Source organism: Anser brachyrhynchus (genome assembly GCF_964034855.1).
Source record: "Anser brachyrhynchus genome assembly, chromosome: 2".
In the NCBI taxonomy this organism is placed as follows: Eukaryota; Metazoa; Chordata; class Aves; order Anseriformes; family Anatidae; genus Anser; species Anser brachyrhynchus.
The window spans coordinates 147,161,034-147,181,941 of NC_137695.1; the positions used below are offsets into that span (position 1 = coordinate 147,161,034).

General features: G+C 44.6%; 1 protein-coding gene and 1 long non-coding RNA gene across 2 annotated transcripts in view; both read right to left on the minus strand.

Moving 5' to 3' along the window:
• Nucleotides 1-20,908, minus strand: part of EXT1 (exostosin glycosyltransferase 1) — a gene marked incomplete at its 5' end in the record, with an annotated part of 172,961 nt that overhangs the window by 106,441 nt on the left and 45,612 nt on the right. The window lies entirely within an intron of this gene.
• LOC308190519 overlaps nt 1-20,908 on the minus strand; it is a 92,653-nt gene that overhangs the window by 27,114 nt on the left and 44,631 nt on the right. The window contains exon 2 of the long non-coding RNA XR_013947289.1: nt 1-20,908. This exon is cut by the window's left edge and continues 27,114 nt beyond it; it is cut by the window's right edge and continues 25,565 nt beyond it. This is a non-coding gene — a long non-coding RNA (uncharacterized lncRNA).

A 20,908-nucleotide genomic window follows, 5' to 3' on the forward strand; every position in this document is an offset into this window, starting at 1 on the left:
CTTGCAAATCGGGTTTTCCCCCCACCCACTCAATAAAGATAGTTTATTTCTTGAAAACTCATAGTTTGTTGGTTTTCGTTTTCTTTTTTTGTCAGCTGCCCAATACAAATAATTAAGTTCAACAATTTGTTCCCATCTGAAACCTATTAGAGCCTTCTGACCCACATTAGATCAAATCCCCAATATTTGTTTTGCATTTGGATAACGTTTTGTAAACACGCGGTCTCCTTCCAGCCCTTGGTCACAAGGGGCCATCGTCTTCCCAGGTGCCGAAGCCACGCTGAGGAGGACGGGGCGGCCGATCCCCCCGTCCACCTTCCCCCACCTCCTCCCTCCGTGCACACTCTGGTTTCAAGTTTTCCAGGACGGAAAGAGAAGCACATGGAGACTGGGAAAATTCTCCTCTGCCGCTGGAAAACATGACTAACAAGCATCTGAGGTGGCCTCAGAACTGCCTTGTTCTCCCAACAGAACAGAGACGTCGGTTGCTAATGTGGAAAGCCCACACTCCCAGCAATCACGCTTAATTTCTGACTCACTCCTACTGGCATCAGTTGTTTCTCCCTCTCCCCTTTGATTTTCTCTTCCCGTGCACCCCAAAATGCAGAACCTTGGGAAAAAGTAACACAGTAGCTATTACATCGTATTTTAAATTCCCTTTAAAACGTGTCTGCATTATTCTTGATCAAAGGAAAAGACCAAATGATAACTTGAATACCTGAGAACAATACTTTGAGGATCACTTGCTCATTATATCAATTTAGAAGTATTCAGTTTTTGATACCAATTGGCTAGTGGGACTTGGTTTATATGAAGAAATATTTCCCTTCTCTTCTGTTTTCTAGAATAGAATATAGAACAACATACAAAATCCCCCACTTAATTCTTCGTTAGTTGTCTTCTTCCATGGCACTAAAATCTGTTTTATACCAAAGTATGAGTTCAAATTAAGAAAAACATTACTGAATATATATATAGCTAAAAAATCAAGTCCTTGATGAAGTGCACAGACATTCCCGGTCAAAGCAGGGGCAAGAAACTGGGTCTCGGTGGAAGCTGACATCTATTTCCCTCTAAGCAAGCAGGGCTTCACGTTGAGGTCGGGGGCTTTCTTGCTTCCCCCCTTCTTCACGCCGTCCCTCGCGTTGGCAGGCTTTATTTTGGTCTGACACGGGTAACAGGGTTGGGAGCAGCTCTCGGATCTGCCAGTTTTCTCGTGGGAGGTATCGGTTCGGTTTAAGAGCGAGTGGGAAAGGAAGTGTCTGACTTTGCAAACACAACTTGCACACAAAGATATTTTTATTCCCTTGCCTTCCCACCAAAAGGTCTAAGCTCTAAAGCACCGAGCATAAGGCGGGGTAAAACACCCCGATTAAACCCAAGGCTGCAGGCGGGAGGCCCTTCAGCCTTCACCAAGGAGGTAATCCTGCTATCCCCAGCTGCTTTGCTGCAGCCCGGTGGGTAAGATGCCTTGGATGTGGCAATTGTTTCCCCCGCTCCGCTGCTGTAGGCATCCGAGGTTTGTCTAATTCTTGGTCATTTTGGTGTCAGGAGGCAGAGCCACGGAGTGCCACCCCACTGCAGCTGGCACGGGGAGAGTCGGTACGTAAGGCTCAGCCCCACTGTGGTTGTCCTGCGTTCCTCCAGCAGTGCACGCTCATAGAATAACCTTTCCACAATGCATTTTTTCACCCAAAAATAATATCCCAAGGCTGGAAGCCCCCTGACCTCCTTTCCAGCTCCCCTGGGGGAAGGGAGCACTGCGACTCCTGCGCCGGGCTGCCACGCACGGCCCCAGAGAGACCAAGCAAGCGAACCGGTGCGGGGTTTTATCCCGGGGCTTACCAAAAGGAGGCTGCCCGTCAGCCTGCTCTAACAAGATGCCTTACACGGGCATTTAGCATTAAATCAGAGCCGCTCCTCGCCGCGCATTCCCTACTCCCTCGCCAGCACCGTCGCATCCTCTCCTCGCTCTGCCGCCGCTGGCACGGCCCGAACACCCCAAAGCAGCAGCCCCGATGCAGCTCAGCTGCCCTGGCTCCCCAAAACTCAGGGCCACCTCCTTTTGGTCCCCAGGTGTGCCTGGCAGGAGGGCAGAGCTATTCACTCAGGTGATTAGTTATGCAAGTAAGTGGAAAAAAAATAAATAAAATCAACGCTAAAGGTGAAGTACAAATGGGATTAATTTCCAAAACTGCAGAGCATTCGAGTGCTACTGGAGTCAGCAGCAGCATCTACAAGTACTCAGCACATTTGGAAGAAAAAAACCCACATCGATACTTTGATGGATTATTTTTTCTTTATGGAAATGCTACTTTAATGTAATTTCCCTAGTGTATTTAGAATGACAGCATACATATCTTTCTTCTGATCCGAAGTAAAGTTTTTTCACATCTCAAAGCCAGCTGAAAATACTTACAACCTACGAATGCAAAACCCTAGAAAACAGAAGTAAAATCTCCCTACATATATACTCAGCCTTTTCATGCAAGTAATCAGGACTGACAGAGGGCTCTAGAGTTTCAGTTGTGGCAAAAATGGTGACAGTTCTTCAGCGAATACAGGAAAATCCAAAAAAATTAATCCTTAATCTGCCCTCTGCTTCTCGTGCTCAGCACGCAGGTCTCTGCCTTCCAAGCACTCTTGGAGCAGGCTGTGAAGGAGAAACAGCTCCGTGGTGCAATAAAAGTTTAAGCAATTTAAGTAATTCCCCCCCCCCCTTCCACCAAGAAAACAAAAATAAGATGGAGGGGGAGACCGGGACAGACCCACAGTCATATCGGGAGGGAAGAAAGCCAAAAGCAATCCTCATTAAACTCCACTGAAATACTCCCTGTGCAAAACGGTTACATGATGCAAGAAAGCAGCAAGATGAACTTCATTTCCAGGGAAAAGAAATACCTGGTTAGAAAAAGTAGTGTGAATGAAGCTGGTGTAGATCATGTGGACGTAATCCTCAAAGCTATTTCCAGCTAGGCAACAGTAATGAGAAAAATTCTTCGGCGAAAGAAGCGGGTTACTTTCAAGCTGCATTCCTTTCCATCTAGGTTTACCCTCTTCTTCCCTTCCCCAAAATACACCATACCTAGGGAGCAAAGCCACAGAAGTTGTGGGGTTTTTTTTTGTTTTGTTCTGTGTTTGGTTTCTGTTTAGGAGCAACTGTTTCATAACCGTAACGTTCGCAAGCACTGTTTGCTTTTCGGACAGATGTTGCATTGTAATTCCGTCCAAATGAGATTTTTTTTTTTTGATTAGGGAACAAAGCTGATAAGAGCAAAACCACTGGGGCCAGACGAAATCTGTGGGAGTTCTGATGAACTTGCAAGCTCGCCTGAAAGCAGCAAGACTGCCCGGTTGCACTTCCAGGACAGATTCAGCAGCAGCTGCTCTCTACCTCCTTCTCCGAAACAAGCCTCGGGCAGACGTCCTCTCGTCATGCATCAGAGGGCTGGGGCCTAACAAGCTCCTGGGGACAGAGGCGAGAAAGGAGAGTGGCTAACGGGAGCGGGACGCTGGGGACCCGCAGGCTCGCGGCGTGCGAGCCCTTTCCCCGTGAGCCCATGCTCACCGATCCTGCACGAACACGTCATGATGCAGAAGGACCTGCACGGCCTGAAACGAGGCTTGTTAAAGAGGAGATAAGGGAAAAAAACCCACCCCCAAACACCAGAGGGAAACGATGGGCCCAGAAGGTCGCCTTCCTGCACAAAGGGAAGAAATGCCGGCTCTGAGGCAACCCGCGCCGCATTAACAGAAGCCAGAGAGCCAGCAGCTGCTCTGCAGATGCCACTTTCCACATCTTTACTGCCAAGCCGGCCAACTCAGGACTCTTAATTTCCATTAATCTTCTTGGGCACTGATGGGCCACAGCGAGCAATTTGCACAGTCCCATCCATGCATCCTGGGAGTCTATGGAGAGCCCGCGGAGAGCGACGGCTCCGGGTTAACTAAGCCATGACTCTGATGAAAAGCAGATGCCATTTAATTATTGGGGGGGGCTTCTACTGACTGCAACCCGTGGAAGTATATTTTATAGTACACCAAAGACCAGAACTAACAAGAGCCCAAGGCTACTAGTGCACAGATCCTCCAATGCCATTAAAAGTGTACGAGTGGGAAGACCATCGGGCCACTTCAACAAGGAGAGCCCTCACTTCTGCCATTAGAGTAAGTCTTGCACACAAAGAGGAGTACGGTGTTAGTTCAGGGTCCTCTTCTACCCGAGTTTCTTTCACCGAAAAAATAAATAAATCAGAAATTAAGATTAAATACGTGTTAATCCTGAAGCTTCTTCCCTAGCCTTCAGCCTCATGAACACAGCATCATTCCCAACTAAGCTATAACACAGCTTTTGGCAGCCCCCCCTTTTTTTTTTAAGCTCTGTTTCACATCTTCTGTAAGAGCCCCTGAATTACGTAACAGGATCTTGGTCAAAAATGAAGAATTTTAAACATCTTTTTCCCCCGTCTGCACGGTGATTTTAGAGGAATCTAAACCACGAGGCTCTTCTAAGCCATTAGTTCCCATTCTGCTATGTTTGGAAGAAAATACTTTCGACGAAGGGTGAGGTAGGAGGTAGTGGCAGATATCCAGATAAGTTCATTTCTTCGGTACATATGCGATCATTTCTCAGTAGAAAAAAATTCCAAATGACCTCAATTTTTGTGCCTGAAGTTCACTTTTCACAGCATTTTAAACGCACCACCACCCCAAACGCTCTTCAGATCTAATACATGCAACAATCCCAGGAAATTCCTTTTGGTTTACTCTTTACTTACAAAGAAAGTAAAGATGAAAGACAGATGAAATTCATTTCTCTTAAATTCTTTCAACAGTATGCAAGCAGCCCGGGCTCTAAATACAGTGCTAATTATGGGTAGCGGGCCTTTTTCTATTTACATGGCCAGGCTGGAAGTTACAGCGTGGTGTACGGACTACAAAAATTCCTGGCTTAGCAGATAATGCCTGTGGCCCTTCCCTGTGAAGGTGCTGTCTGCGAGCAGGGGACCACGATGGGGTTAAAATGTACATCGAGGCACAGAGCGTGAGATTTTAAATCACGTGTAGTAAAGGCTACGGTAATCTTACCTCTAAGTTAAAAAATGCCACGGGCATAATTCTCCCCGTGCTTTTATTTTCACGGTGAGGGTTACCACATGAAAAGCTGTACCTGGATATCGAGAGGGAGAAGAAACAGAAGCAAGGGTTTGCGTAGAAAGGTAACTTGCTGTCCTTGGTGGGAAGAAAAGCCAGCCTGGCTCCTCAGGTATCAACCCACGGCAGAAACTCCCAACTTGCCAGGTTAGCAGCAGCTTATACATCACTCGCTGTACTCAGCACATCTTTAACGTCAGGGAAAAAAGCCTGGAGAACTCCTGTGCAAGCGCCTTGCCTCAAAGCCCTTTTCCTTCAGGGTCAGGCGAGGAATGACACGCTTTCAGATTTACAGCTGAAACTAGACTCCTTTCGTGCCTCTCCACCTTTAACTTGGCCCAACACGTCGCTTTTCTGCTGTTGAATAAGGACCTCGAGCCCCTCACCTCCTTACACCTCAGGACTGCTCCTCTGGCAGACGGGGATGGCAGCAGACAGCCTGCACGAGGCTGGAGGCTTCGCCTCGCCCGCCCCGCAGCACCTCGGCTTTGCCAGACACCCCAGCACACGTGCAGCCTGGAGATCGTCCCGCTTACTTGGAATCCCCCAGAAAAGACAAAATCCGACGTGCCAGGTAGCAAAGAAAGGATTTTTTTTTTTTTTGCACGACAGTTTCCTCCTTTAACACGAGACGCATGGCTGGGGCTTGCTCAGGAGCGCAGGGGCTGGCTTGAACTCTCACAGCGCTTCTCCCCCTTCTCGAGCAAGCCCTGGCGTTTTGACCAGATGCTGGGAGCCATTCCAGCTCCATCTGTTCGAGAGTTTTGAGTTGTGCAACATAAATTTTACTTTATTGTGTGGTAATAATGACCTCCGAAACCCCATCTTGCCTCTTTCAAATGCGCTAGCTGAAAGCCAGTTTTCCTACACGTTAACACGTTAAGTGCTGCGGGGTGCACGTTAATGCTGTTTATGAAGATTAAGCCACACAAATCCCCATTTGCACTAATGCTGGCTTCATGACCTAATCGCCAAGAAACGCAGAAAAATGTATCTTTGAGAAGTGCAAGTCTCCCTCCTGTCCTCCCTGCCCATGCCCGTCTGATCGCTCCCGCTCTCACCCATCCCACGTGCATCCACCCTCATTAGGTCTCACAAGCTGTGCAGGTTCAGGACAGGCCAAGCATCCAGACCAAATGCTTTTACAAACGTTACAGTGTGCTACAGAAAGTCTCTGGTGCTTCATTAAAGTGCACTTTCTGTCCTAAGGTAATACCAAATCAGTGCTAGGGTTTGTCAAAGAGTTTGAAAATCTTAAACTTTGCTGAGAGTTACTCTTTTGGCAATCCTGCACATACATCTGGGTGATCTGCTTTAACAAACCAAAAACAAATGTTGGCTGGGCTCGGTTTCTGTATTTCTGCTTTTTTCACGGCCAACCTATCTCCTTTCACCTACATTTTCAATGGCAAAACAGAGACACAAAAGCTGATGAACCAAGTGTTTTCAAATGTAAATCTCGATTCTCCTGTGAGAGGGCAGAAAGCAGCGTATTTTCCTCCCACAGGATGCTCCCCCCAAGCTTTGTTGCTTCATTCTAATTCATGTCCTAGCAGACAGAGAGGAGCACTGAAGTGCTGTTTTCTGGGTGATGTGTTATTATCATAATACACGTTATTTGTGTTCGCAAGCACATACTTACAGAGGGAGACTTTTCCAGGTGGCACATGTTATTCAACGCTTTTTCTTTTGCAAGTAAATACCCAGCTTCGGAAAGAAACAGCATAATGGTTATTTCTTTCCATTCTGGAAAGATCTTTGCAAAGGTCAAGGTCACGGAAGCAGGAGCTGTGCGAGTGGCAAATTTTGTCAGAAACCAAGGAGGGGAAAGAGTCAGGTCCTAAGGCAGGTTCACACAGAAAGCCATTCACACCGAGCCACGCTTCCCAAAGGAGCAGGTTTCCTCTTCATGCTCTCTGGCTTCCTTTATCCTAAGATCGATATTAAAACCAGACAGCTTTTTTCTCTCCCTGCCACAGCCCCCTTCCTCCCAGAGAACCCCTAAGCCTGCCGACTGGATCTTCTTCTGCACCCGCTCAGCCTGCACCACCACGCAAAAATCAGCTTGGGGCTCCATCGTGACGGCTGCGGGACTCTCCTCTGGAGACCGGGACAACGGCGTGTTTCGTGCCATTCATCTCAGTTTCCAAACTGAGGTCAAGGCAGTAAGCGATACGGCAGACAGTGGAGCAACAGAACGATAAGCATCATTTCCCCAAATTATTCAGCTCTTAAGACAGAACTGCTGTCTGTACGTCCAGTTACCCACCGGATAATGCTGTCCTAAGGCAGAGAGAATGAAGTCGCACTCTTGGCCTTTGAGGTAAAGGAATTTTGCTTGTGAAGTGTCACTGGTAACAGCAGATGAACAACAAAGCAGCCCTTTACTCTTTTGATGAGGATGTGATTTAAGGCACTGGGTAGTGAGTACTGCACCAAAGCTTGCCTGTTTGCTTATTGTAGCAGTGAAGGAGACAAGGAGATACGAAGATCTCAAATAGATGCTTCTCCAAAAAAAAACATAAAGAAACTAACGATAAAAAAAAGAGGTCATAATTAAGTGCAACACAATTCCGTGCATATCGAAACGTAAATGAATTTATCCAGTAACTTGCTTTGCATTCAGCAATCAATCACAGACCTTCGTCCTCTGGGACTCCATGGCTCTGGAAGCCATGATCACACTGAGATGATGATGGACACAAAGCCCTAAGTGTGCAGTGGACCCAAAGGATTACCACACCTCTAATTTGAGATTCTCTGCATTTATTGATCCCAGCATCTCACACTAACCACAAAGGGGGTGGAGGGGTATCAAAGGAAAAGAAGATATTCTTCCTTAAGTAACTTACAAAGTCGTAAGTTTCAGAGGAACCAAGCGACTAAGGAAACAGGATGAAGTTTGATACAGAGCAGCTGATAACATACATTGAAAAAAACCCTGTGCCACGTTTTCAAAGCTCCAGCTGGATGCAGTGAAAGAGGAGAACCAACGATCACTCAGGACGGATTTGCCTGCGATGAATAAAGAACAACAGAGATAAGGCCAAAGCATGATGAAATCACAATTTATTTTGTTTAGGGCGGGGAGCCCAGACTTTTCCCACTGGCCTATTTCTAAAATAAATAGGAAAAACTAACCAACAGTCACAAGCTATAGAGAGTTCAACAACCAAATGGATTTAGCCAGGGGTTCCAAACTCCTAATTCTAATAGCTGGCACTGGAGTCCTTCATCCAGTTCTGGCTTGTCTTTTACTAATTTTTCAATAGCTCTAAACAGTCAAAGAGAATCGTATTTTGGGCTTAAGAGTTTTGGAGCAGGGGAGAATCCAGACCTCCTCTTCCTTCCCACATAATGTAACAGATAGACTTAATCTAGTTTCCTCAGCAGGGCTCCCTGCCAAAATATTTAGTCATTTTAGTCTGTTTGCTTTTGATACAATTATATGTTTCTGTTTTGTCATATCCTTATCTGATTCAGTTTGATATTTGTTCAACATGAGTGTTATGGAATGGGGTTCACTATTTGTGTGCCTGCTCCCAAACCCCTCCAACCATCACACTCCAGAACACACACATCCAAACCTCCCCCGTGCTCACACACACAAATGAGGGCAGATTTAGATAATTACCATATGGAAAAACTAATATGCCCAAGACATCCTGTAAAAGAAGACAATGAGATTGCTAAACTCTCGAGCCGTACATAAATAGAAGTTTCAAGGCTTTTATTTGAGGAAGAGATCAGATCATCTAGCGTTCTGTTTTGGCAAATTTGTGTCAAAATGACATTCCAATTTCAGCAGCATACATAAAACTGCACAATTATTTAGCACTGTACAGATTTTACATAACTCTTGAAGTTACTGACTCAATTCATTTCCCTTCCTACTATAAGACAGATTAATCTGAAATGAATTAAGACAGGCAACCAGAAGTAATGTCACTATAGCCAGTAAACATTCTTTAAACTGCTATATCACTAAGCTGCTTAAAACCCTCACTATCATCGTATGCTGCATCTGCTCCATAATTACTAACTCTCAATCCACAGATTATGAATATATACTTTGTATGGCAACACAACACGCAAAGCGGCACAGGTAGACAGCCATCCCGAAAGCCAAATATTCATTTAGCGTAGTACTTAATTTATCAGACACAAAACGTGAGCTGCTCAGGCAGGCACGCCCACCCGGCATGCCCACCCCCTCGCACAGGCAGATGCTCTGAGCCTTGAAATCAGGATTCTCATCCCATCTTTAAAAAAAAAAAAAGAAAAAGAAAGAAAAAAGGACATCAAACCATCGCGTGCTCACTGCTAGTGATGAGAAACCCACTGAAAACCAGTGGCAGATCCCAAGGCATCAAAGCAGCACTTTGCTACAGGAGGCAGAAATATTTCACACAAAGAAAGAAGAACTACATTACTAAGGACAGGAGTGTTTATCTTCATTACAGTTCATCAGTTTATCAAGATTAACAGAAAACAATGGACAGTACCTAGAGTGGGGTGGGGAAGGAAGGGAAGGAGATTCCTCTCGCTTATAAAAAAAAAAAAAAAAAGAAAGAAAGAAAAAAGGCTTTAAATTTTGAGACTAAGACAAGAAGCTCTTTGGGAAAAGGTCTGTTAATTCCTGTAGGACTGTGGTGCTGTCGCGGTTTAGTCCTCTACACCTAAAGGAAATGAAAGTGTTTAACAACAACCCCACAACTCCAGACAAGTCTAGGATAAAAAATAACCTCCACCCACAAGCACTTTGGTTTAGAAAAGGTTTCCAGCTGCACTGTGGCACCGTGCACTTAAAGAGTTTGGTCTGGTAGAAAGCAAATCATCACCAGAGTGTGAAATGCTTGCTGAGGCCTGATTCTGGTCACATGCAAAACTGCACTGCAGAAACTGCACTAACTGCAAAAATAATAAATAAAAATAAAAAATAAATCTCCCAAACAAAAAATCATAACGTTCAAAAGACAGACACAGAAAACAGCATGGAATAAGAATAAAGAGAAATTTGTTTAATAAGAACGTTTCAGTTCTACGTTTAAAATTAATTTCTCTAAGCTTGCCAAAGAAATATTTATCTCCAGGATCTTAATTCAATGATGTCTCAGTCTATATAGTGAGAGACAGCAAAGAATCAAAGGAAGAATTAATTGGCAATGAACAGTTCCCAGTCCTCATTTGGTTTGTCTCCTCCATCAGTATCTTGCACATACATGTTCTAACACCTGACATCGGAGGCATCTGAACGCTGCTTTCAATCTCCGAGAAGAATGCAAGAACATAAGAAAATAGCTGACTTCCACCTGGGCACTTGTTTATACTCTGCTTATCAGATTGTTTCCCTTTAATGTAAAAAAAAATAATAATTTAGTTAGTCACAGAGAAATTTTAGTTACTGAGGTGAACTCAGGCTACAGGGAAGTTTTCAATTTCTTGTCAGAACTCATTAAGCAAAATGTACCCAAACACCCGAAGATGCATCCATTTAGGAGAAAACAGAGCTATGCTATTAACTCTTCGGTTTCAGGATGTTCCTGTAGCACACGGAGCCTCGCCTCACAAAAAGGCTTTTGAATGCAAATGTCACGGAGTTAAAATTTCAGGTAGGACCAGAAATACCTTTAAACTGTAGTTCTGGAAGAGACTCAAAAGAATCACAGAGAACACAGGCCTACAAGCTGCTTTTTTCAAAGCCAACTCGTACGATTTAATATCAAGTAAAATTATGAATGGCTGGCACGGCTTTGCTGAATGGGTGTGCTTGACAGGACTTCAAATATGCTATTTCACAAATCAAAAGCAATGGACCATGCAAATGTTTCAACAAAACAGGATCAATGCTTGATATAAAGTTACTTAGCCAGTGCACAAAGTAAAAGAAAATTACAGTCTACAAGGAGAATATTTAAGAAGATGATAATTCCTCTACGAAATAAGCCCTCTCTTACTGTTGTCCCTTCTCTCACAACAATAATTAATTTGAGATAAAGGACAGAACTCTGTAAGGACTCCCATGTGGAACACTGCTTTGTCATTACCCACTATAAAGAGTATCTACTAAACAAAAGCCTGAAAGCAGCTCAGCCCCAAGCTTTTGATGAAGTCCTCTAGCACATTGTAAGGAGCTGAGAACACAACCGATGCCCCTTACGGCAAGCATTCGCCCACCTCTCCTGTGCACATAACCCTACCTGTCTTCCCTACCTATTTGGTTTTGGTTTTTAAATTACCTTCTGAGGACCAGCCTTCGCAGTGGGCAGATCCCCTGACCCAGTAACCCATTTTATTTAACGTAGATCTGCTTCGCACGGACGCTCCCGATGACTTGCTGTCCACCGGTCACCAGCTGGGTGACCACTACTGGTCTACTATGCTCACTGCTCTGCTGCGTGCCAGGTTTGTTTTAGGCTGACGTATCTGTGACAAAAGATGTGAGGATTTCAGACGGTTTGGAGGGGGCACGGGTGGAGGGGGGAAGCTTCTCCTTTTCCGTGTGTCATTAGAAATTATTACGGTTACAAAAATCCAACAAGAAAATTTCACTTCATTAATCCAGCAGATTCTGTCCAGCAGACAGAAAAATATTAATCTTTTTTTTTTTTTTCCTCCAAATATACGACTGCAAAGCTTTAGACAAAAGACAAGTAACTAATCCTTGTTTAAAACAGCTTGCTTTGTCTAAAATACATGTGCCCCTTGGCATTAACTGCTTCAGATCTCAGGGGCTTGAGGTTACTTCAGGATTCGGTAACTAATGGAATAATTATATTACTGGGGGTTCAAGCAACAGCCTCTACATAGTTTAAATATCTTCCTGTAACTGCTTGGTGATAAACTACATTACACATCCTCCAGAAAGCAATATATTCTGAATGCTCAGACAATATTTATGAGTTTGTTTCAAAGGTTTCTGATTTTATTTAGGGTGTTCAAAGTGTGTAGGCATAGTCAAAGCAATACGTTTAAAACCCTGCCATAAATCATTCACTGTGCAAAAGCAAACTTTCATTAAAAAGAAAGCCCTTAATTGGTGAGAACTTCCTGAATGTAAACTGTCACTCTGGATACCACCTCTTGAGCCTTTCTTGTAGCAGATGGTCATTAACTTGCAGCAGGATGGGCACCCCGACTGCCCGAATCCCCCGGCTCTGCTGCACCGCCTGCTCGGTCCCACACTGCCTTCATCTCCCAGGGGACCGGCTCGTCCCGGCCCCAAATGCAACACCTCAGTACCCCATATCAAGAGGCTCCCAGCTGAACCACTGAATAACCATTAGCCGAGAGACCCAAGCCCTCTTTTGCCATTATTCAGATTTTTCTCTAGTGCACATTCTTCAGCTCATGCATTTACCTTGGCAACGTAAATAGGTATTTATTTTGGGGTGTTAAGGCTTGACTATTAAGATTTCAACCATCTCCGTGTAAAACAAGATTTAAGAGAGATTTCGAAAAGGCACAAACTGACAGCCCTCCAGGATGTGAAGCCAAATTCCCACCACTTCCTTCCCTGCCGGTACTTCTGAAGGACGTTTCACACCTGGATGAAACCATTCACATTTTAATTTATGTGCTTTGACCTCACCGACTGAAGTTGATTTGCCTTCACTTTCCTGGCTGCCCCAGCTGAAGGGCCAAGGCAGGCTGACACTGCCCAGCAAGGGACCCAGCAAGGATCCTTTCACATGCAAGGATCCCCAGGGCAGCTCCAGGTAACGCTATCCGGTTAGCCTGGAGGAATTTTGCAAGTGAGGGGTCGAAAGACAGAGATGTTGAGAACCACACAGAATGACAATTCAAAACTTCTTCTGAAGACAAGGCATCTTCAGAAGAAAGGCAACTTTAACACACTTTAGTGGAAAGGAGATCAAGAAGATTCCTTCAAGCTAATTGAGCAATAAACAAGAGAGAAAATACTACTTTCTGAACCCAACAGAAAGTTTCAAAACAGGGGAATTCAGTTTTGTGCATCTCAGCTTTTACCTCAATCCTCTACACCTGACACAGTTAAATAACAGGAGAAGGCGATGGCGGGGGAGGAACTATAATTACCAATAAAGCCCTGCTATTATTTACAAGTATTCTCAGCAGAAGGAACCTCATCCCTTCACACTCAGCTCCCAGCAAAGAACATAACAGTCTCACCTGGAGGAGCACAGCACTGCCCCATCCTCCTCCACCTCTTACACCCCACTAACTCGGTGCTGTGGCCCACGTCCCAGCTGTTTTAATTATCAGGAAAACCGAGCAATTCTCCTATGCAATGCTGATTAACATCATTTCGGAAGCTGACTCTGTAAGCATCAGAAAAATCAAGTTAATTTCATCTACATTACAAAAATCTAATTTCTTTCTTTCCTAAGTACTAACTGGTTTGCTTACCCAGATTTTCCAGCAGCGAACATCGCTCTTAAAAGCTGGTCACTGACCTTCTTGTGATCCACATTTTTCTTGTGCTGGCCAGAATTTCACTTAGCTTTAACCTCCCTTTGTATCATGTACTTGGGAAAAAATACTCTGTAACAGTCCTACCCTTGACAATGCTATCATTCTCACAAAAGGTTGCACACAGCCTTATCATCTGCTGTGGTGGCCGTGCTGGGCAAAATCGCCTTCCAGGGCCAATTTCACTATTCTGAGCGCTGAGGGAAACTTCCAACTTCTCGTATGGCCGCAGCCTATAATGTAACATTTGCCAGCATAAAGCACTTAAGTATTTTAATATAGATTGCAATTCATGTAATACAGGATCAAACAATGCAGAATGTGAGGAGAACGGGGAAGTCCAAGCGGAGTAACGGCAGTAGATTGATCGCCATCCACAGAGCTTTGCAGGAGAGAGGACAACAAACAAAGACAGTGCTGCTGGTCCCAGCCCGGTCCCTGAGGAGCTACGGTCACGCTGCTGAACAGGCACCGCCGTAAAAGCTACTACTCAGACAAATTTGGTAGTGTCTGTTCGAGGGAGAAACCTAGGCTTGAGCAGGGATGGCTCCCAGATGTGTCACTGCTGAGAAGGAAAACCCAGTCAGGTGAAAAGATTTAGGTCACCTGCATAGCAGGCCTCGGAAAATTCACCCTGGCTGCCTGCCCTGCAGGTGACCTACTGAAAAAACGGCTCAAATTTACTCTCCAGACAGACAGCTTTTTACAAAGGAAACTGGAGATTACGACTCCACTGGAAATTACCACTTCGGAGACTAGTACGTGCATACGCATACATGTACGCACAGGCACCGGCGCTTGCAGTGGGTGGGAAGGCAGGGAGCAGGCAGGCTGCCCGGGCTGCAGTTCTCATCGTAAACACGGCTGGTGTCACCCACCCCACCTCGGCACAACCACCGTCCTCGCCTACACGACTGCCAGGTCCGAGGTGGCAACGTGAAGCATGGCAGCCGCAGGCCCCCTGCTCCTGGCCCACAGGGACCGGCTGCGGAGCCATGGCGGCCTGCACGCACCAGCACGGCCCCCTGGCCGGCCTTCGTGCCGGGGCAGGGAGGAAACGTGCAGGGAAAGCTGACACCGGGTGTCATCCAGGAATTCGCTTGATAGCAGCCCTGTGATCAATTGCCCGGGGGAGCGGACTTTTTAGGAATTATCAAGGAATGCAGAGGCATCCAGAAAGCTCCCTCTGAAGTCTCGCGGCAGCGAGTGACCTGCCTAAATGCCAAGGTGACAGATGCCTGTGTCGGGGCGTCGTCCTCTCCTCGTGGCCTGGGGGGGCTCGCAGCCAGGGGAAAACAGAAAGGCTTTGATGCAGTGCACTGGGATACATTTCAGTGGGCACCTACCGCCTACTACAGAGCTGTCAGACGACTTTGTTAGCGTGGCCAAGCCTTTAAATAGCAAAACAAGAAATTCTCTTTAACATTTATTTCATTTTAAGTTCTAAAATCAATTTTGATGACAAACTCATTTACAAGGACTTGGTTCCCTTCCTTTGCTAAAATGACAGCTTTCAAAATGTCATCTGCAGCAAGGTACATCAAAAGCAAGCTTCATTTGCTTGGGTTTTAGAAAGCCTTTATTTGTTCGGTGGTATTTGCTTTACATTCTTTAAAATACTTCCCATCCCTCTTCACTTTTACACTGTATGTCCTGTAATGTCATAGCTACCACTGGGCTGGACTTTCAAAAGGAGTCTGCTCTGCCATAAATTCATCCGTGCTTAAATCAACAGCAAATACTTCAAAGGTTTTGATCAGCAGTCATCTAGGAATTAACAATGGTGAGAAACTTCAACTATGAATATTCATTTTCAAATTTCATTGTGAATATTAATTTTCGAAGTTTTAAAAACATTTTGGTGCCCCTTCTCCATAGAGCAAGCAACGTCAGAGTACAGCTCTGCTTTGGTTAGTCTAATTTTCAAAGGTGCCATCTTCCCAGTGAAAACATCCTTTTTTTTTTTTTTTTTTCTTTTTTTTTCTGAATATGCAACGAAGATACACAGGGAGAAGTAGTGGAGAGTCCAGCCGAAGAAGTATTTTCTCTCATTCACAAACTGTTTTAAAGGTCTCAGCATCATAACTTTGCTGCAACAAACTGGCATAATTACACACTGACCTTTGCACGGCCATGGGGGAAAGACCGGAATACCACACAGCCTCTGATATACTGAACTGCAGTGTTTTGAAGAGACAAGAAAATGAGTTTTCTAGTTATTTATGTAAGGAATTCAGAAAGCACATTTACTGGTTTCTCATCTCAGAGAGATTTTATTTTGTGGGGACTTTTCAAGGACGAAGGTTTCAATTCCAAAACTTTACCCAGGAAAAGAAAAGCACAAAAGATGAAAACCCCATAAAATTATTTCAGCTACAAGAAGCACTGCAGCGCTTGCTCAAGTAGGTAACTTCTCGGCGTCTCTGGCACATAGAGGGGCCCAGGTCAGCCATATTATGACAGCAGCATTTACTGTTTTGTCTCACATTTACACAGCTCCTGATAGATGCTGTGCTGCCCGCGCTGCATGGCATCCTCCCCCAGGCACCCACAGCCGCTGCCTCTGGAAGATGAAACACTCCTGCTGCAACAAGGAGTCAATAATGAGACACAAGAAAAGTGGACTCACATTTCCTTCAGGCAAATTAAAGGGAGGACTCGAGTTCACAGAAAGGTTTGAAACGGAAGGCAGGAGGAAAAACGACCGATAAAATACACCCCCAGAACCTTACAGGGGGCGGTTTATACATTCTTGCCTCAAACACAAGTACTATTTCCAAACGGGGATCTCCAAACACCTGCCCGCTGGAGCTGCAAACGCCAGAGCCAGGCAGAGGCACCATGGCATCCGCTCACCCTGCGCTGAGGAGGGACAGTACTTGCACCCGCGCCAGGCCCAGGACGCAGTGACATCCTGCTATCTTTCAGGGAATAATCCTGCCACTCTCAGAGGGTGCTTTGCTTAAGGAATATGCGTAGAGGTCTCCCTGTTTTAGAAAGGGGCACTGAGCAGCATTTCCCTCAGCTGCAGGAGCCCCCAGCCGGGCCGGGCCCTCCCCACACATGTCCAGGACCTAGCTTTCTCCACCGAGCCCCAGCTTTTTGCCTTGGTGGGGCGGTGGGGGAACTGTGAGGGGACAAAGGAATTATCTCTCATATTCCTCCTCCTTTCCAAAAATCACCCTACACTTGATTTACAGCAGTTTGCTCACCAGTCTTCCCCGCTTTTATTCTAAATCATTACAGTCTCCTCACAGCAGCCTTCACAGTCTCCCTGCTCTTATTTCCCCAGCCCCAGGCGAGCACGGCTGCACTTCCAGGCACCCCATAAACCGAAACAGCGGGCGTTAATTGTTTATGTGCCGCTCACTGCCTCCCTCAGCCAGCGTTGCCTGCCTCCCACCCCGGCACCAGCCACGCAAGCCCCAGTGGTGCCCTCTCCGCCTTTTCTGAGAGCATCGGAGACCTGAAAGCAGGACTGTGAGGCTCCTTTGCATTTTCCCTTCCTTTTCGGTTTCCTGCACTGTAATTAACACCAGGCATGGCAGACAGATAAGTGACAGGGGGTAGGAAGTGGCAGTGAGGTGCTGGCCTTGCTGCCCGTAATGGCGGGGTCCTTCCCAGAGCCATGCCGCGTGGGGCAGAGGTTGGCTATTACAGGCCACATGAGCCGCGAAGCCAGAAGTCACTGAATTGCAAATATAAAGAATTAGAAAAGGCACCATAAACAATTCCACCTTTACAGTGACAGGAAGGACATACTCCAGCAGTCTTCAAGCATCTGCACTGACGACCTGGGTAGCGCAGCGGAGAGGTGCATGCCCGCTCAAAATGGAGGCCAAAGGTGTCTGAAAGTGTTGGACGTAGGGGAAAAAATATTTGTATATGGACTTCTCTGGAAAATTCAAGTTATAAATCAGCAGATAGAAAAGTCCGGTGTCGCATTTTCAGTACCACAGCGTCTTGCTACCAAAATAGTCCCGTTAAAAACAACTGGAGTATTCTTGCAGTCAGGTATTACTGCGCCTAAGTAAAGAATAGCACAATTGTTCATCATTAAACAGACAAAGTATGTATCTGAGAGAGTATTAAGCAAACCAAACTGAGAGGTTTGCAAAAGATTACTGGAGAGGATAAATGTACTAGAGAGCATTGAAGGGGGAAAAAAAAAAAAAAGCCTGTTCAGAAAAACTGGGAGGTAGAACTGAATTCCCCCTTCTCAATATTTCTAAGGAATACCATTGCAAAGTTTTGACAATTACGAAGCACGTTAGCTAATCATGGAAATTCATCAAGTATGTCATAAGTGACAAGGAAAGAGTACTTGACTGCTAAAATTGGATGAGCCACAAAACCTCCTGACAATCACTTACATAAATCACAGGAACATATCCATCATTTGACACAGAAGGTGTTTCCAGAGAGTAATATTTTCATGCCAAGAACAAGAAAGTTTGTATACCTCATTTGGAATCACACCATATTTTGATTATTACCATATCAAAGCACTTCAGTGAAAAAAAAAAAGGGGTTATATTTTGGTGGCATAAAACTGAAATATTTGCAAATGAAGCAGAGGAATTTCATGTCCACACAAAGGCAGCACAAAGGCAGGTCAAGAGATGCATGCCAACAAATGAAGGTTGAAACTTGCATGTAAGTAGTGAGGAATGACAGTAAACACACATGCGTGTTTCAAGCAGCGACACTTCAATCAAGGAAGTAACACCAGATTACAAATGTTAATCCTAAATGGTTTACTGCGTTAGTGGAACGAAAGAAGTGAGGCAGAAGGTTTATTGCATTTTGTTTCAAGGACTGTACATGTGACACTACAGCATATGAAAAGTTAAGAGCACTTAAGTGAGAGCAATTGTAATTTTCTGTTTTCAAGTGTTAGGTTTTGGTTCTGCATTCGTAACTGGAAATGTCCTAGTTTATTTTGTTGGTGTTTTTTTAACTTGTGTCTCCTTCAGCTCCTCCTAAACTATTCCAGATATGAATTTATAACATCATTAATATGAAATTTCACTTCTTCCTACCACAGATATATAACCAAGGAAACAAATTGCAATCTACTTGAAGATAAAAGTATTGGTTTTTTCTTCAAAAAAGGAAGCCCTGATCACCTCATGTACATTCTCCAGAGCTGATCCCACCCAGAAGTGGAATTGCTCTTAAAACCTTTGGCACACGGCACGCTCTGCATTACTCCCATTACAGCAACTAACTGCCTCCCTTTTCCATAAATTCCCCACTATGGAGAAAGAAGCAGTAAGGGGACTAACACAGGTTAGCAGCTGACCAGCTTCAGCAACAGATACACGAGGTATGGGTTTCCCTTCGGGGGGGATGGCACACGGGACATGGTAGGTTGTTCTGTGTATAAGGTAACAGGAAGACACAAAGAGCAGCAATAAAATACGCACCTTGACACATTCTTCCAAGAAGGAATAATCTGCCATCCACAGCGTCTTTCCTTGCTTCTGCAAGTATTTTTTTTTTTCTTATTCAGTCTAATAGTAGCTCTCAATATCACACCATGGAATTTTATTTAATATTATGCTTTGTCAATATCCCATGGACTTTGAAGATGTCAATGATAGCTTTAAAAATAGCACACTTGTTCTGTTCTCTACCATTCTTGAAATGCTGTCAAGAGATATATTGATAATTAAATCTCTCTGTACATCAAAAGACATCCCTCAGCCAGGTACAATGCATGCACGCCAGCAGTACAATTAGTCTGAGATGGCATCCTAGATTTTCTAGCTAACAAGGTCAAAAGAGAAAAGATGGAAAATAACACCTATTCAACTGCAGCCATTACTGGCATACGTCTGTGAATACGTTTGCTGTGCTTCTTATTTAAATCGTAAACTTGTATTACTAGTGGAAGGAGAAGAAGACTGATATTGTAGTCCATAAGTAAAATACAGAACGTTTAAAAACTGATTATAGAACTATATTTCACATGCCCAGCATGACTAGTAATTGCGCAGCAGTTTTTACCATCTTCACGTAAAAATTTCTGCACCGTTGCCACCTACTTGACAATGAAATAAAAAATAGGTTGTCCCAGTAAGACATCTGCATATAATATCATGTGCAAGTTACCTTGGTTACCAGTATCACAGGCAGGTGGGTATTTTAAAAACAGCGTATCTTCAATTATTTTAAAACAATATTTGCCAGAAAACGTGCTCAGTTAAATCATCGGCCATACACCTATGGGTAAGCTCCCAGGAGCACGGTAAGCAGCTGTAACTCTTCAACAATAGCAGCACTGGTTATGGTCACACAAAGGAAACAAAAGAAGTCAACGGTATTTATACTTTAGTCTGTTTATGCGACATTATTTTACAGAAGTGGATAAAACTGAAATCCCACTTCTTTGGATGACCTGCAGGGAACCCAACATAATACAGCTCAGTAATTTTGCTGTTTACCTCTCCAGAGAGAGAGCATTACGTTTCTCTGTACATGCTGTGATTTACAGTGTTCTGTTTTGTTTGTGCCCAGAGATTCCTATTAAGACCATTAAATCATATAGCCACTGATGGACTTCAATTAGCACTGAAAACACACAAGAAACGCTTTGTTAAAATAAAGTTAGTTGACAAAAGACATCCTCGAATCCAAGTTTTCTCATACAGCAAAACAAATAACCTGATGAAACGGAATACAATGGGGAACCAGTTGCAACCTTAACTACGCAGGAACACCCCAGCAGTTCATAATGAGCACGGGGCTGTCGCTCATCCCGAAACTCAGCACAAGGCATTGTCCATCCGCTCCACCAGTTCTTTGTTACCAACTCCGTGACTGTTTGCAAGCATATTAAATCCAATTAACAGTTTTTAGGAACAAGTATCTGGCCTTTGCTAGGAAATGTAACGAACTCTTGGGAGAGAACTCGGAACCTCTCACAGAATTCCTTTTCATTGCACAAGTAGCCCAGGCTCCTTCCCACCCCCAGCCCCAGAGGACGGATTTTGTCACGGTCACTTCACTCAGGGCTGAACCCTCAGAGAAGCCAGAAGAGGCTCAAATGGACAGCCTCGAAAAATTCTGTGCTCCAGAAATTCATTTGAAACAAGGATATAAGGCACAGCTCGAGTACGAATTCAGATTAATCAAGGTCTAAGGGGGTGATAAAAGCTTTAAACTTCCATCACCTTCAGCGTCTGGCAGCACTGTCATCAGAAAACCAAAACAACTACACAGCAAAAAATTAATTACGCATTTCTATTTAATAGCCTATCTGCAATCTGCTGCCAATACTGCAAAATTTGTTTTTGTG